General features: G+C 51.1%; 1 pseudogene; it reads left to right on the top strand.

Moving 5' to 3' along the window:
• The first annotated feature begins 846 nt into the window (after positions 1-846).
• On the top strand, positions 847-1,436 carry LOC122681205 (annotated as a pseudogene).
• Positions 1,437-13,953: the final 12,517 nt, after the last annotated feature.

The following is a 13,953-nucleotide window of genomic DNA, read 5'->3' on the forward strand; positions in this document are numbered from 1 at the left end:
CAACTGTGCCTTCTTTCTCATGAATCTGCACCTGATTCTTACTGTTCATTTAATCACATCTCACTGCATGGCAGAGTGGGTAGTTTATCCCTCTGTTAGGAGGTAGGGCAGAGTCTGGAAAATTCACTTTGAAGTGTAACCTGCCTGCCTTAGATCAACGTTGCCTCAGTTTAGTTCAGTTCAGTCACTCAGTCATGTCCAACTCTTTGAGACCCCATGGACTGCAGCACACCAGGCCTCCCTGTCCATCACCAACTCCCGGAGTTTACTCAAACTCATGTCCATTGAGTCGGTGATGCCATCCAATCATCTCATCCTCTGCCATCCCCTTCTCCTCCTGCCTTCAATCTTTCCCGTATCAGGGTCTTTTCAAATGAGTCAGTTCTTCGCATCAGGTGACCAAAGTACTGGAGTTTTCAGCTTTAGCATCAGTCCTTCCAATGAATATTCAGGACTGATTTCCTTTAGAATGGACTGGTTGGATCTCCTTGCAGTCCAAGGGACTCTCAAGAGTCTTCTCCAACACCACAATTCAGATGTCATAGTTTTTACATTATGCAAGTAATATTTGGATGCATTCTTTTCATAAACATTAAGCCCTTATGAAAGATTCCCCCTTTACTCACCATTCCCAATACAGGCAGCCCTTCCTTGGAGATACTGCAGACTTGGTCCCAGACCACAGCAATAAAGCAGGTCACACTAATTCTTTTGGTTTCCCAGGGCACATAAAGATGTTCACACTGTCTATTATAAAGTGTGTGATAGCATTATGTCCAAAAGACAATGTATATACCTTAATTATAAAGTACTTTCCTTTTCACTCAGGCCTGTGATGCTGGCAGGATGGGCAAGAGTCACAGTCTTCATACTGCCAGGAAGCTCCGTAGCCACTGACAAGTCCAGAAGTGGCGTGATAAACAGTACAAGGAAGCCCTTGTGGGCACAACACTGAAGGCCAACCCTTTCGGAGGCGCGTCTCATGTCAAGGGAATTGTGCTCGAAAAAGTAGGGGTTGAAACCAAACAGCCAGATTCTGCCATCAGGAAGTGTGCCAGGGTTCAGCTAATCAAGAACGGTTAAAAAAAAAAAAAAAAAAAAAACACAGCCTTTGTACTCAGTGATGGTTGCTTAAATTTTATTGAAGAAAATGATGAAGCTCTGGTTGCTGGCTTTGGTCACAAAGAGCATGCTATTGGCGACATTCCTGGAGTCCACTTTAAGGTTATCAAAGTAGCCAATGTATCTGTTTTGACCTTATACAAAAGTAAGAAGGAAAGACCAAGCTCATACATTCTGATGATGAAAGCACAATAGTAATAAATTTTCATATGCACGTGGTGCAGTCTCCCCAAAAAAGTTCTTTCTTGATAAAAAATGATAGCCATCATCTGAGCCTTCAAGGAGTCATAATCTTTTGCAGTACTAACACTGAAGATCACCACTCACAGATCACCATCACAAACATGATAATAATGAAAAATTCTGAAATATTGGAAGAATTACCCAAATGTGACAGAGACATGAGGTGAGCAAATTGCTGCTGAGAAAGTGGCACCAACAGACATGTTCAACGTGGGGTTGGCACAAACGCCGAATTTGTGGAAAAAAAAAAAAAAAGCAATGCCCGCAAAGCACAATGAAGTGACGTGCGACCAAACAAGGGGTCTGTACCAGACAGCCGTGTCTCCACTCCCGTTTTTATACATTTTCACATGTATTCACAAGCCCATAGGACACATAAAATGCTGTTTTATTGTGGGTTGTTTGCTTTTTCCTGTTTTTTTTTTTTTACATTTAACACATAAGAACACTGCATCTTTTCAGTTCTGAGTCTGAGCCACTTTTCCATGTTAGGTCTGATAAATTTCTCATCTTTATTTTTTTACTCTTACCTGGATTTTATACTGTGGACATAACATGTTTATATAGTCATTCTTCGATTAATAAATATTTAGGTTCTTTCCTGTTTGTTTTGCAGGCAGCACAGCTGAGCATCACAGCCCAGGGTCTGTGGTCCTGTGCCCCAGGCTGGGGATAAACACTGAGAAACTTCTATAGCAGTTTGGTAGAGTGATGCTATGTCAAATCTCACAATATGGGCTTGTATTTTGTAAGCCTTTTGTGTTTTAAAAACTTTATTCCTCTAGCAATTCATTTCTACTGTAAGAGTAAAATTGTACTAGTTTGTGACAGGTTGGAAATGAAGGCTGGAGCTTGCTCAGGATCATGGAGAAGTAGTGCTTTTGTGACCAGCCTCACACACCCACGATGTCACGCTTCTGCAGATTCAAAGAAGTGATTCTCTTGGTTATAGGATGTGGACATTTTTGTATTATAATAGACTGTGTCAACTTACCCCTCAAAGGGGCTAAGACAGCCTCCCCCCACCTCCACACACCCACACCAATCACTAGTATTTTCTTTTCTTTTTGCCATCCTGTGCAGGATCTTAGGTTCCCCACCACAGATGGAACCTGGGCCCTTGGCAGTAAGAGCAGAGTTCTAACCACTGGACCACCAGAGAATTCCCACAGTTGAACTTTTAACTCACATGTTCCCGAAAACCAGGAAGGTAGAACTTCTTTTTATATGTTCATTGTCTCTTTCCATTTCTTGGAGCCCAGAAAGTCAGCCAGGCCCTGGACTGTGACAACCCTTTTTTTACCTCGCCTGCTTTGAAGTCCGAGGTGGTTCCAGGAGGTGGGCCAGACCAGGATGATTCCCTCTTTGTGCAAGTAGGCAGGGCTGCACCCGGGGCCCACAACGAACCACAGACAGCTGATGGCAAAGCCCAGGTCTCCCAGCCCAAAATTCTCACTCCAGACCCAGAAGGAAAGCCCAGGCCCAGGAACTCAGCAGGAGAACAGGCTGGGAACGCAGGTGGGGCTGTGAGGAGTCAGAATAAGAAGCCAGAACTAACTCTAACCCTAAGCTCTGTCTCCCTTCCCCACGCCCCCCGCCCCCCGCCCCCCGCCAGGGATCACTGCCAGTAGAAAGCCCTTGCCCTTGAATCCTTGCAACAAGGTCAACTTCTGAGGGAACCCAAACTAAGGACCTTCCCAGCTCTCTCAGGAGTTGGTAAGATCAGGTGAAGCTTGTAAACAAAGGTTAAGGTTAACATCATGACCTCTTGGCACGACCCCGTGTGCTGCACAAACGGAGCTCCTAGTCCGGGTGACTCTGGTGTCCTCCAGCTTTCAGACCCTAGGGGCCTCCCTGGGGGGACTCCAAGATAGAAGGGACAGAAACTGTAAAAGGCAGTCATTTTGGAGCTGATTTGGACTCTGCCTGGTTTGAACAGCTCCCCATACAAAAACCACAACTTCCAACTCCACGTGGCAGGGATTCCTTCAAAGACATAGCTCTGCCAATACATACCAGTCAACAAAGGAAAAGTTTTATGTATAGTCTAGCCCATAATGGATATCAAACAGAAGGTGTGACCTTGCTCTCAAAGGCCCACGGAACCCGAGCAGAATATCTAATGATTAGCCAAGTGAGAAGGAAGGGCAGCAAAATCCTGGGAAACCATAAGGAGCCAGAAAACATGGGGGCTGGTTCACAGGACACAGGAGTCCTGACGGCACTCCTAGCAGCCAGGGCTGCAGAACTGGGAATAAAATAAAAAATGATTCTATCAGATTATCACTCACAAAATAGAAGATCCCTAAGTCCACCTTGATAGAAATAGCTACCTGATTAAATAAGTCCATGGAGCAGAAGAGACAGCTCTTTCTTGCTGTGTAAATCTGATCAACACAGAGAGAAAAGAAGGTAAGGAGGGAGGGAAAAACAGAGCAATGTTGAAGACAAGATCTGCTGGCTGATGGAGGCTAGAACCATGGAAAGTTTGAGGAGAAAATGCACCAGAACAGCCTCCAGGAATCTTTCCTGAGGTGTCTGTTCACGGGGCAGGGGTGAGAAGTGACTATGACCTCACAGAAGGAAAGCCCCTTAGGACCACTTGACCAGAGAGCCCAGTGTGTGCACACATGTGTGAGTTCAGTCATGTCCAACTCTTTGCAACCCCGGGGACTGTAGCCTACCAGGCTCCTCTGTCCATGGGATTCTCCAGGCAAGAACATCGGACTTGTTAGCCATTCCCTTCTCCAGGGGATCTTCCAGACCCAGGAGATTGAGCCCTCGTTTCCTGCATCTCCTGCACTGACAGGCGGGTTCTTTAACCAGCTGAGCCACTGGGGGAGCCCAGAGAGCCAGGCTCTCATCATTGCACAAGTCAACACGGTGACCCTGTGGCCTGGGATCCCAGGTTCCACGTCTGCAGTGCCCTGGCCAGGCGCAGGTCCTCCACCCAGTTGTGAGGACCCCATCAACCCTGGGCTGAGGGGCCTTTGGCCAGGTGACCGGTCAACACTCCTCGCGGGTATTCAGGTCTGGACAGACAAGGAACAGCTTGGGAACCTTTGCCAAGGGCAACACAGCAGGGACATAGAACAAGCAGACGCACATGTGGGGTCCTGGATGTGTTCTTGGAGCCAAAGACTTTAGTGGAAAAGCTGGCGAGGTTCATGCAGGGTCTCGTCTTGGACTCAGGGTGTTAGTGTCAGAGTTAAACTTTGACTTGACCACTGGCTACATGTTTTTAAGTTTGGGGAGGCTAGGAGAGGAGGATGGGAAGCTTTCTGTACTGTCCTTGCAACTTTACTACCAGTACTTCTTGAAATGTAGTTCAAAATGAAAAAGTTTTTTAAGAAGCAGCAAATGTCCAGTTTGCCATTAAAGTCCATCTTAGGAAAGGAACAATCGCCACACCTGTGTTGATGTGAGCAATGCTCAAAATTAGGGCAACGGACCTCAAAATATTCTGCTGTGTGTGGGAGGGAGGTAAGAGTCAAGGTCCCCAGGTTCCGAGGAGGTAAAAATTACAAGATCCCATCTGAACAGGATGACAGAGGATGAGATGGTTGGATGGCATCACTGACTCAATGGACATGAGTTTGACCAAGCTCCAGGAGATGGTGAAGGACAGGGAAGCCTGGTGTGCTGCAGTCCATGGGGTCGCAAAGAGTCAGACACGACTGAACTACACCAATATGATTAAATTTGGCAGAAAAAAATGTTCAGTGGCCTGTCCGAGGGCCAGTCACACACTCATAATAGCATTTCACAACTCTGGGGTCCCAGCTGGGGCTTCCTAGGCTTGTGTGCTGCACCCGCCCAGGCCAGGAGCTGGTTTCCTAGAAAAGCACGTGCAAATCTGTTTCAAGACCACATCCTGTCCCCACAGCCTCCATGTGGCTTGTTCAAGCTGGGATCAGGAGCCCTGCTGCAACCAGGAGCATTTAGGGGACATTTGGGGGAATGTGCTTGGGACCAGACCCAACGTGCGGGGGGCCAGAGGACCGGTTCAACGTGAAGTGACCTGGTAGAGCTGGACTGGGCCCGGCAGAGGCGGGGCTGTCCGGGGAGCCTGTTTGCAGACAGGAGGGAGCCCCCAGGGCTGCCACGTCTGCTCAGCCCTTTAAGCAAATACTGGGCTGTTTGCAGCCAGGGGAGAAACAAATATTGACGGAGTGAGGAGCAGCACAAGGCTGAGAACGTGTCCTTGGAGGGAGCCCTGAGATCCTCAGGCCACGGAGCTCCCCTCCGCAGGGCCTGAGAGAGGGGCCCTTACACATGTCGCCCTCAAGGCTTTTTGGTTGAGATACTGCTGGGGTACTTGGGGTCAGTGGCCAGGACGGGAGCCACGACAGGGACTCGGTGGATGGTGTTTGGCAAAGGCGTAGCCCCAAAGGGCCACCCATGGTCTATGACAAGTGCCACGTCTGGAAGATTCTAGGTAAATATGATCCTGCTTCAGCGGGTGCTTCATGGGTCCTGGGGCCATGGGTCCTGCCAGCATCCTCGGGGGACAAGGAACTTCTTGATATGGGAGTGGGGCTGTCATCAGAGGCCCCCCAGGGGCACTGGGTAAAAATGTGCTTTCCTCCCTCTAGCCCTCCCACCCCCACACCCCTCCATTCACTCAGGGATGCAGCCTCAGACTGTGCATTTTTAGCACCTTCCCCGGTGACCCTATGCCCATTCAGGTGTGAGGCCCATTAGACCCATTTCACAGAAAAGTAACTTGAGACCCAGAGTGGGAAGTGGGCGGGCACAGCTTCCTTTGGTTTTGAGTGCAGGGGGAGGGCAGCAAGGGAGGGTGGAGGGGCCAGGCGTCCACCTCACCTCTCCCAGCCCCCAGAAGCAGTGAGCTTGTTTCCACCACTTTGGCTAGGAATGCCTTTTCCTCCTTCTACCAGGTTGACCAGACCATCCCTCTGGCTGGGAGGTCTCATCCCTGCCTATAGGACCCCCATCTCTAGCCCGGGAAGGAGGCCATGGGGTTAGGGTGTCAGCAGGGGAAGGGGGAGTCACACTTGTGCAGAAGGAAAGCCTGCAAGGTTATTAGGTGTCTCACCTCTCTGTCCTGCCACTCCATGACTTCACTTACTTCTCTGTAGTTTCTCCCTTAACATGTAATTTGGGGGAAATGAAACAATTTAAGAAACTTGGGGGACAAGAAGTCTTCATGAAAAAAGCACATACTGTGACATTAAACCAGGCTGACTCTGTGGGAGAATGTGAGGGTGGGATATTTCAAAAGAACAGCATGTATACTATCTATGGTGAAACAGATCACCAGCCCAGGTGGGATGCATGAGACAAGTGCTCGGGCCTGGTGCACTGGGAAGACCCAGAGGAATCAGGTGGAGAGGGAGGTGGGAGGGGGTATCAGGATGGGGAATACATGTAAATCTATGGCTGATTCATATCAATGTATGACAAAACCCACTGAAATGTTGTGAAGTAATTAGCTTCCAACTAATTAAAAAAAATAAAATAAAATAAAAATGTAAAAAATAAAAAAATAAAATAAATAAACCAGGCTGAGTTACAGTCTCCGTGGCCATGTGGCCTCGGATGGGTCACTCTGAGCCCTGGCTGCTCACCTGCAACACAGGAGATTGTAGGAAGTTGCAAATGTGGCCTTGATGTTTGCAGCACCTCCATCAAAAAGCTGGGTCAAATAGCCCTCCCCTTGAATCTTGTAAGTTAACAAAATACATCAGAAGTGACAGTGCTGGGAGGGTGAGATGAATTGGGAGATTGGGATCAACATATACACTATTGATACTGTGTATTAACACAAAATAGATAATTAACGAGAACCTACTGTATAGCACAGGGAACTCTACTCAGTACTCTGTGGTGACTTAAATGGGAAGAAAATCCAAAAGGGAGGGGATAAATGTATACGTCTGACTAACTCACTTTGTTGTACAGTAGAAACTAAGAGCACATTGTAAAAGCGATTATATTCCAATAAAAATTAATTAAAAAATAAAGTGACAGTGCCAGTTCCGAGCCCAGACTCACTCTTCGGGAAGCTTGTCCAGCAGCCATGAGCATAAGCTGGGTGAGGCTTGCTGGGGGCCAGGACTCCACAGAGCCAAGACCAGCCTTCCCAGGGACGGTCATTCTAAGCCCCTGCCCCAGCCAGCCTGGCAGCCAACCTTGGCTGGTGGAGTGATGCCACGTACCAGAAGTACCGCCTGGCTGGGTCTAGCCATTAAAAATCAAGAGCTGTTATTTTAAGCTACTAGGTGCTGGAGTGGTTGTTACGCAGCACTAGCTAACAGACACTAAAAATGCCCCACAGGACAACCATCATCCTTGCTCTTTTTTTAATTTATTTTTTAAATGAAGGATAATTGCTTTACAGAATTTTGCTGATTTCTGCCGAACATCAACAGGAATCAGCCATGGGTATACGTATGTCCCCTCCCTCTTGAATATCCTTGCTCTTTCTTTCCTTTTCCTCCACCTGGACTCTCTTCGCAAACACCCACCAGCCTCTCATTACCCTCAGGCCTCTGCTGAGTGAAGCCACCCTTGGCAATTTCAGGTAAAATATCGGCTCCAGCCCCGCTCACCCTCCCAGACATGTGTCTCAGCAAAGCAGCATCGCAACACCTCTATGAACCTGCTCGTTTTTTCACCGTCGCTCTAACCCCCACACTTACAAGCAGAATAAAGTCCAGGAGGGCAAGGACAGTGTGTGTTTCATCCCCTGCTGTCCCTTGCGCCCAGCATGTGGTTCAGGCTGTTGGTAGAGTGAGTGATGGGTTTGCCTCATGCTTCTGTGACTCCTGTTCATCAAGTTGTAGACCACACTGGGTAGATTCATTCTGGGCATCCCCACCTCGGCCTGCCTCACTCCAGACACTCACTGCCCTGGTCTTTGCCTGTGAACGCTGATGCCTTTAGAGTGTGAATGGGTCTCCATATTGCCTAGTGGTCCCCTTTCCCTCCATTCACCACTGGGGATGCTTCCACCCCTGGGGACACTTCCACTCTTACTTTTCAGACGGGAAACCAGGGGCTGAGTGACTTGTCCAAGGAGATGGGGGTAACTGGAGGCACGCCCTGTCCAGCGCTCCCTCAGACCACTGGATAGAGGCGCCTCCTGCTTCCTGGCCCTGGGTCCTACAGGACCCCCAGCCGGGAGACCCCACCAGAACCCTTTCTCCTGCTCAAGGTTGCGCCTGACCTGCCCTCCCTGCAGTAGAAGCTCCAGTATCCCTGGCGCCTCACGACGCTGACCTTAGCTCAGCCTTGTTCAGTGTGAAGCCAACAGCAGGGCTCTTGGACCTTGGCCTTGGGGCCCCTCTGCACTGAGACCTTCAGAGTCTAAGGGAGAGGGGCAAGGAGGGGGTGCCCTGCCACCTCTGGGCAGCTGCCTCCTGCCCCTCAACCTCCCTCTCGCCCCTGTGGCCCCTTGAAGTAGATACTGGTCATTCACGAGTGCTTGCGTGCTTGGTCCTGTCTGACTCTTTGCAACCCCACAGGCTGTAACCTGCCAGACTCCTCTGTAACTGGGGAGGAAAACCACCAAGTGCGAGCCTCTGGTGCTCCCGAGAGCACCCGTGGGGTTCAGGGAGGAGGGTTTGGCCTAGGAGGCCTGGCAGGGGGTGCGGAGGCGAGGGGGCCAGAGTCTGGGCCTGTGGACCCCCACCTCCAACTCATCCCACCACGGCCGAGGATCCCCAGCTCCTGCCCCTTTCTGGGTGGGGTCTCTCCCTGGCGGAGCAGCTGGGCCCCCAGGACAGAGGGCCCACTGTGTGCAGGGGCAGCAGCAGGCAGCCTTGGTGGTCAGTGTTGATCCCAGGGTACCTGCAGTGTCCAGGGGGACAGAGACCAGAGTGGCTCCCAGGGGGTGGGGTGTCCACAGAGCAGGGCAGGGGGAGCGGAGGGCTCATGTGGTTGACTCGCCCCCTTCGGGCCAAGTGCTGGGTTTTCTGGGGTGCCCCCCACCCCCGGGGCGGGGTCTAGGGGCTGCAGGGGCTGCCTGCCTGGCCAGAGAAAAGTCACAGCCTGTCAACCTCTGGCTGCCCTGTGGATGCCTGAGATAGGAACCCAGGCAGAGATGGAATTCCTAGAATTAGCTCCCAGGTAAATGGCTTCCCAGATATTTTTGTTATTGTTTAGTCGCTAAGTCGTGTTTGACTCTTTGCGACCCCATGGACTGCAGCACGCCAGGCTTCCCTGTCCTTCACTATCTCACACTCAATAAGGAGATGTAAGACATTTGATCCCTGGGTCAGGAAGATCCCCTGGAGAAGGGAATGGCAACTCACTCCAGTATTCTTGCCTGGAGAATCCCATGGACAGAGGAGCCTGGCCGGCTACAGTCCATGGGGCTGCAGAGACTTGGACACAACTGAGCGTCTGAGCACCTGTTATTAAAAGGCTCCAAACCAGTGAAACAAACAGCGCTAACTGGGAGTCTGCTGCGTGCGTGGCCCTCAGCCAAGAGCCAGTGGGGACAAATAAGGGGACAACGTCACTTTCAAGAAGCACCTACTATGCGCTGAGTACTGTGCTTCCAAACCCTTTGCCTGGACCACCTCCCTCAGTCCTCACAGCTCCTCCAACTAATTGGAACTATTACCCAGGACAAGACTGATGTCCCAACGCCCCTTAGGTACACACAAAAGGCCCCAAAGCTCCCCATCTTGGCCCTCCTGTTGTGCTCAGAGCAACCCCCCAACCACCGCAGCACCTCACCCACCCCCACCCCACCCTTGTCCCCATGCAAATATGCAGAGGTGTGAGCTTTGGGAGTGGCTGATGGAGGGAGGCAGAAGCCAACCCACTGGGTGATGAGAAAGCATCAGAGTCCTCACCCCCAAGAGACACAGAGGAACGAGCCCGGGAGGAAAATGAGCAGAATTAAACCCCAAAACAAGGCAGGGATGCAGGAGAGGGAACCACCCAGAGTCAGACACTGGGCATCCGACTGCCATGCCCCTGCTCTCTTTCCAGTCGTGATGATTCTACAAGGCATCTGGAAAAGCACCTAGAACAGCACTATGTGGACCACTGCCTCCTGCTGTACGCTAGAGCACTTGCCAATAGGTTCTCCCTCCCCTTTCAGGGCTCTGCACCGTCCCCGCTCCCCAGAGTCAGCCAACTGGAAAAAGCAGCCCCTTCATCAAGGCAAGGTGGGGGGGGACTCCCACTGCAGCCCCCAGGTCCTGGGAGACTGCTGAAGAGACAAAATTAGAGGGAAGGGCAGTGAGCCGCTCACAGGGCAGGAGCGGGCGGTTCAGTCTCTCATTAGGCTGATTAGATGCGGTCCCAGCCCAGGCCCTGGGGAGACAGAACCCATCTCCTGGGGAGTTGAGGGCCTCCTCGCCAAAACCCAGGGGGGTCCGAGCCACAGCCTTCTGAGCTTGGCTTCTCACTCTAGGAGGACCAAGGGTTCCCATAGGCACCCTTTGACCTGTGTCCAGCTGAGACTCATGGTTCCTCATCTGTAAAATGGGTCTAATGAGCACTCTGGCTCATGGTAATGACTGGATTCACCTAAACAAGGGGCTCTGATCCTGCCTCTACATCAGAACCAGTGGTGAGTGCTGTCCACTGAACCCCCTACACTGCAATTAGAACCTTGGGGGTGGGGGGTCATGTAGATCTAGGAGTCTAAACCACTGGACACCAAGGGAGTCCCTGGGCTTCAGCATTTTAAGTCTCCCAAAGTAGCTCTGAGTCAGAGCTACCACGTGGTTGATGTCCACCCCTCTGGACCACATAGAACCTTCCCATCCATCATAGGGTCCTATTGGTCACCATGGATCTGGAGATTCCTTCATTCACCTGCCTGGCTCCCGGGCCAGGAGGGCTTCAAGGCTGGGCTCAGCTGGCCCCTCCTGCACATGGCTTGGCTTCTCCCAGCACTGCAGCTGGAGACAGACCAACCGACCCTGGGAGAAACTAGAGGGAGCAGAGAGCAAGGCTTCCTCCTCTCCCTGCAGGGAGGTTCCACCCGCACCCATCCACAGGGCCACTTTGTCCCATCCCATGGATTACAAACATGTCACCAAAGCCAGCCTGGATTCGAGGGGAGATCAGACTCCTGGGCCACGCAGTCCCATTACAGAAGCACATGTGGGGTATGGATGCCTTGGGAGCAAACCACATCAGGGCAGCGTCTGCAAATCAGGTGGGGCTTTGCAGTTGTGAGGAGGGCTGGGCCTTTATGTCACATCAGAAGGGTCTTTTGTAGACAGAGGGTCACGATCAGACGTGGCCAGAGTGAACTCGGGCTGAAAGTTCTGGCGACGCAGGGGCTTCCCGACAGTCCTGACCCCTGCTGCCCTCCTCAGCTTGCCCACACTGGCCTGTCTGGGGCCCTGACTCTGTCCCAGCCCCGCTCTGCGGGACAAGAGCTCTGTGGACAGTGCAGACAGCTCCAGAGGACTGAAGACACAATGAGAAACACTTGTGTGAGCCCCACAGGCTTCACAGCAGTTTCCTTCTGGAAAAATCCACCCAGACTTGCCACTTTCTGGGCCAGGGCAGCTTCCCAGAACAAATGGACTTCATCCACCCCCTGCCTGTGGGTGTTCAGTGGGCATCTCCCCTGGTCCTGAGAGGCCTCTTCCTGGGTTCTTCTTCCTCCCACTCCTGCCCCTAAGTCCATGCCTGGCCACCTGCCTGCTAGAGACTGAAAAGGTTGATGATAGAATCAACTGCCCAGAGCAGAGATGAGTGACTCACCTCTGAGTGACTCGCTCAGCTGTCTGCAGGCACCTCCCCTCCCCGGCAGGCCAGGCCAGTGGGGAGCTGGGCATTCCATCACTAGGCCAGGAATTAGCATATTAAGCCTGAATCTGGGAAAAACTGGTCCTAGCCTAAACCAAGCAGGGTTTTAACTTGCTGCTTGGGAATCTCGCCTGGTTTTAGGTATCAGAGCAGGGAACAGTCCCCTCCCGTGACCTGCAGTGCAGAGTGTCCGACTCTTTGCGACCCCAGGGACTGTAGCACACCAGGCTTCAGACACATCATTTCCACCCATCTTCAAACTCTACCAAAATGACAAGTCTGCAACATGGTAGTTAAAAAACAAGGCGTCTTTCCTGACCCCCTCAAAACCCCCACCCATCTAACTGATGCTAAAAACCCTCCTTAGGCTGAGGGTGCACCACATGAATTAATTCAAGAGCTGAAAGGCAGGTGTAGGATGAAGTGGCTGTGGGCTGGGATTACGGGCTCTCTTTTCCCAAGATTACAGGTCTCACAATTTAACAAGCTTTAAAAAGAGGTTTTGTAAAGCATGAAAGTAAGACCCAATTAAAATTAAAATCCTCCTAAAATGGCTGTGCTAAATCTTTCCGTCTAAGTGAAGCCTTTGCAGCATGGAGAAGGCAGCTGCTGGAGCTGGGGTGGGGTTGTGTGTGTGTGGCCCACCCTCACCTCCTCCACACTGCAGGGGGTCCTGCCCTTTCTGGTGGGACTGACAGTCCAGACAAAAAGATGCAGAAGTGTTCAGGCTTCTGGACTCCAGAGGCTCCAGAGACCAAGCCCTGGATAGTTTTCTGTAAAATACCAACAACTACACACATAGGTAGACAGGAAATCAGAAACATTCAGTAACTGACTTTCATGGGATGCAGTATGATTGAGGATTTCTCTTTCCTAGTTTATAAATTGAATTCCTTTCTAGTAGTCAGAAATAAAGATTATAAACAGAAAATGAACACCTTTTGAATGGCAATAAGGAATCACTTCACTCTGCTTGAACAGGTCTGCCCGTGCTAAAGGGTGTGGGGACAGGGGAGCCTGTCCTTTTGGAGCCCAGTTCACCTGGCCCCTGGGGAAGAGCCCAGGTTTGCAGAAAGGCAGTGATTGCTCCACTGACAGACATGGGGCGACAGGCGATAGGACTAGAAATGCCCCCACCCACCCAGAACCCCATGGAGCTTCATGACCAGCAAGATCATGATCAGAAGGTAAACACAAGCACATGACCGTAAGGGACACCTAGTTTAAAGCCCTGCTGCACTACAGACCTGGCTGGCTCAGAAGGGGAGCCCCTGAGCCACTAAGCAGGTCCAGAACTTGGTCCCCAGTATCCCAGCCACCTTTACCACACCCAGCCATGCTGTCCAAACCAAGTGCCCCTCTCAAGCCCTGAGGCAAGGTGGCCAGCAGCCACAACTCCTGGGTCCAGGTGCAACCCCAAACACACCTGTGCTACTGTGGCTGGGGCGAGTATTGGTTACCGGGCCGCCAGGTGAGCAAGACGGAGACACGGTCAGGAACCCAGACTGTTAAAATCAACGAGAGCAGGAACAACTGTGTCCAGGCCTGTTGAGTAAATTTTAGCTGCTTAACTGGCTGGGAAGACAAGACTTCAACATCAGTTTAACATTTGTTCAAAACCAATATTTTGCAACCCCCACACCAGTTACAACTGATTAAGACTGCTAAAAGCAGTGGGGTGGGTGAACTTTTTTACATCTCAAAGTATATCTTTCAAATAATTATAAAAGATGTAATAAAACTTGGAAATCTGGTGGATACCACCTCAAGGCTCAGTGATGGATGATGCGGCAGATGGACCCTTATGAAAAGGCCTGTCCCCTGAATGTGAGAATGAGA

The sequence above is a fragment of the Cervus elaphus genome, chromosome 23 (assembly GCF_910594005.1).
Source record: "Cervus elaphus chromosome 23, mCerEla1.1, whole genome shotgun sequence".
NCBI classification, from domain to species: domain Eukaryota; kingdom Metazoa; phylum Chordata; class Mammalia; order Artiodactyla; family Cervidae; genus Cervus; species Cervus elaphus.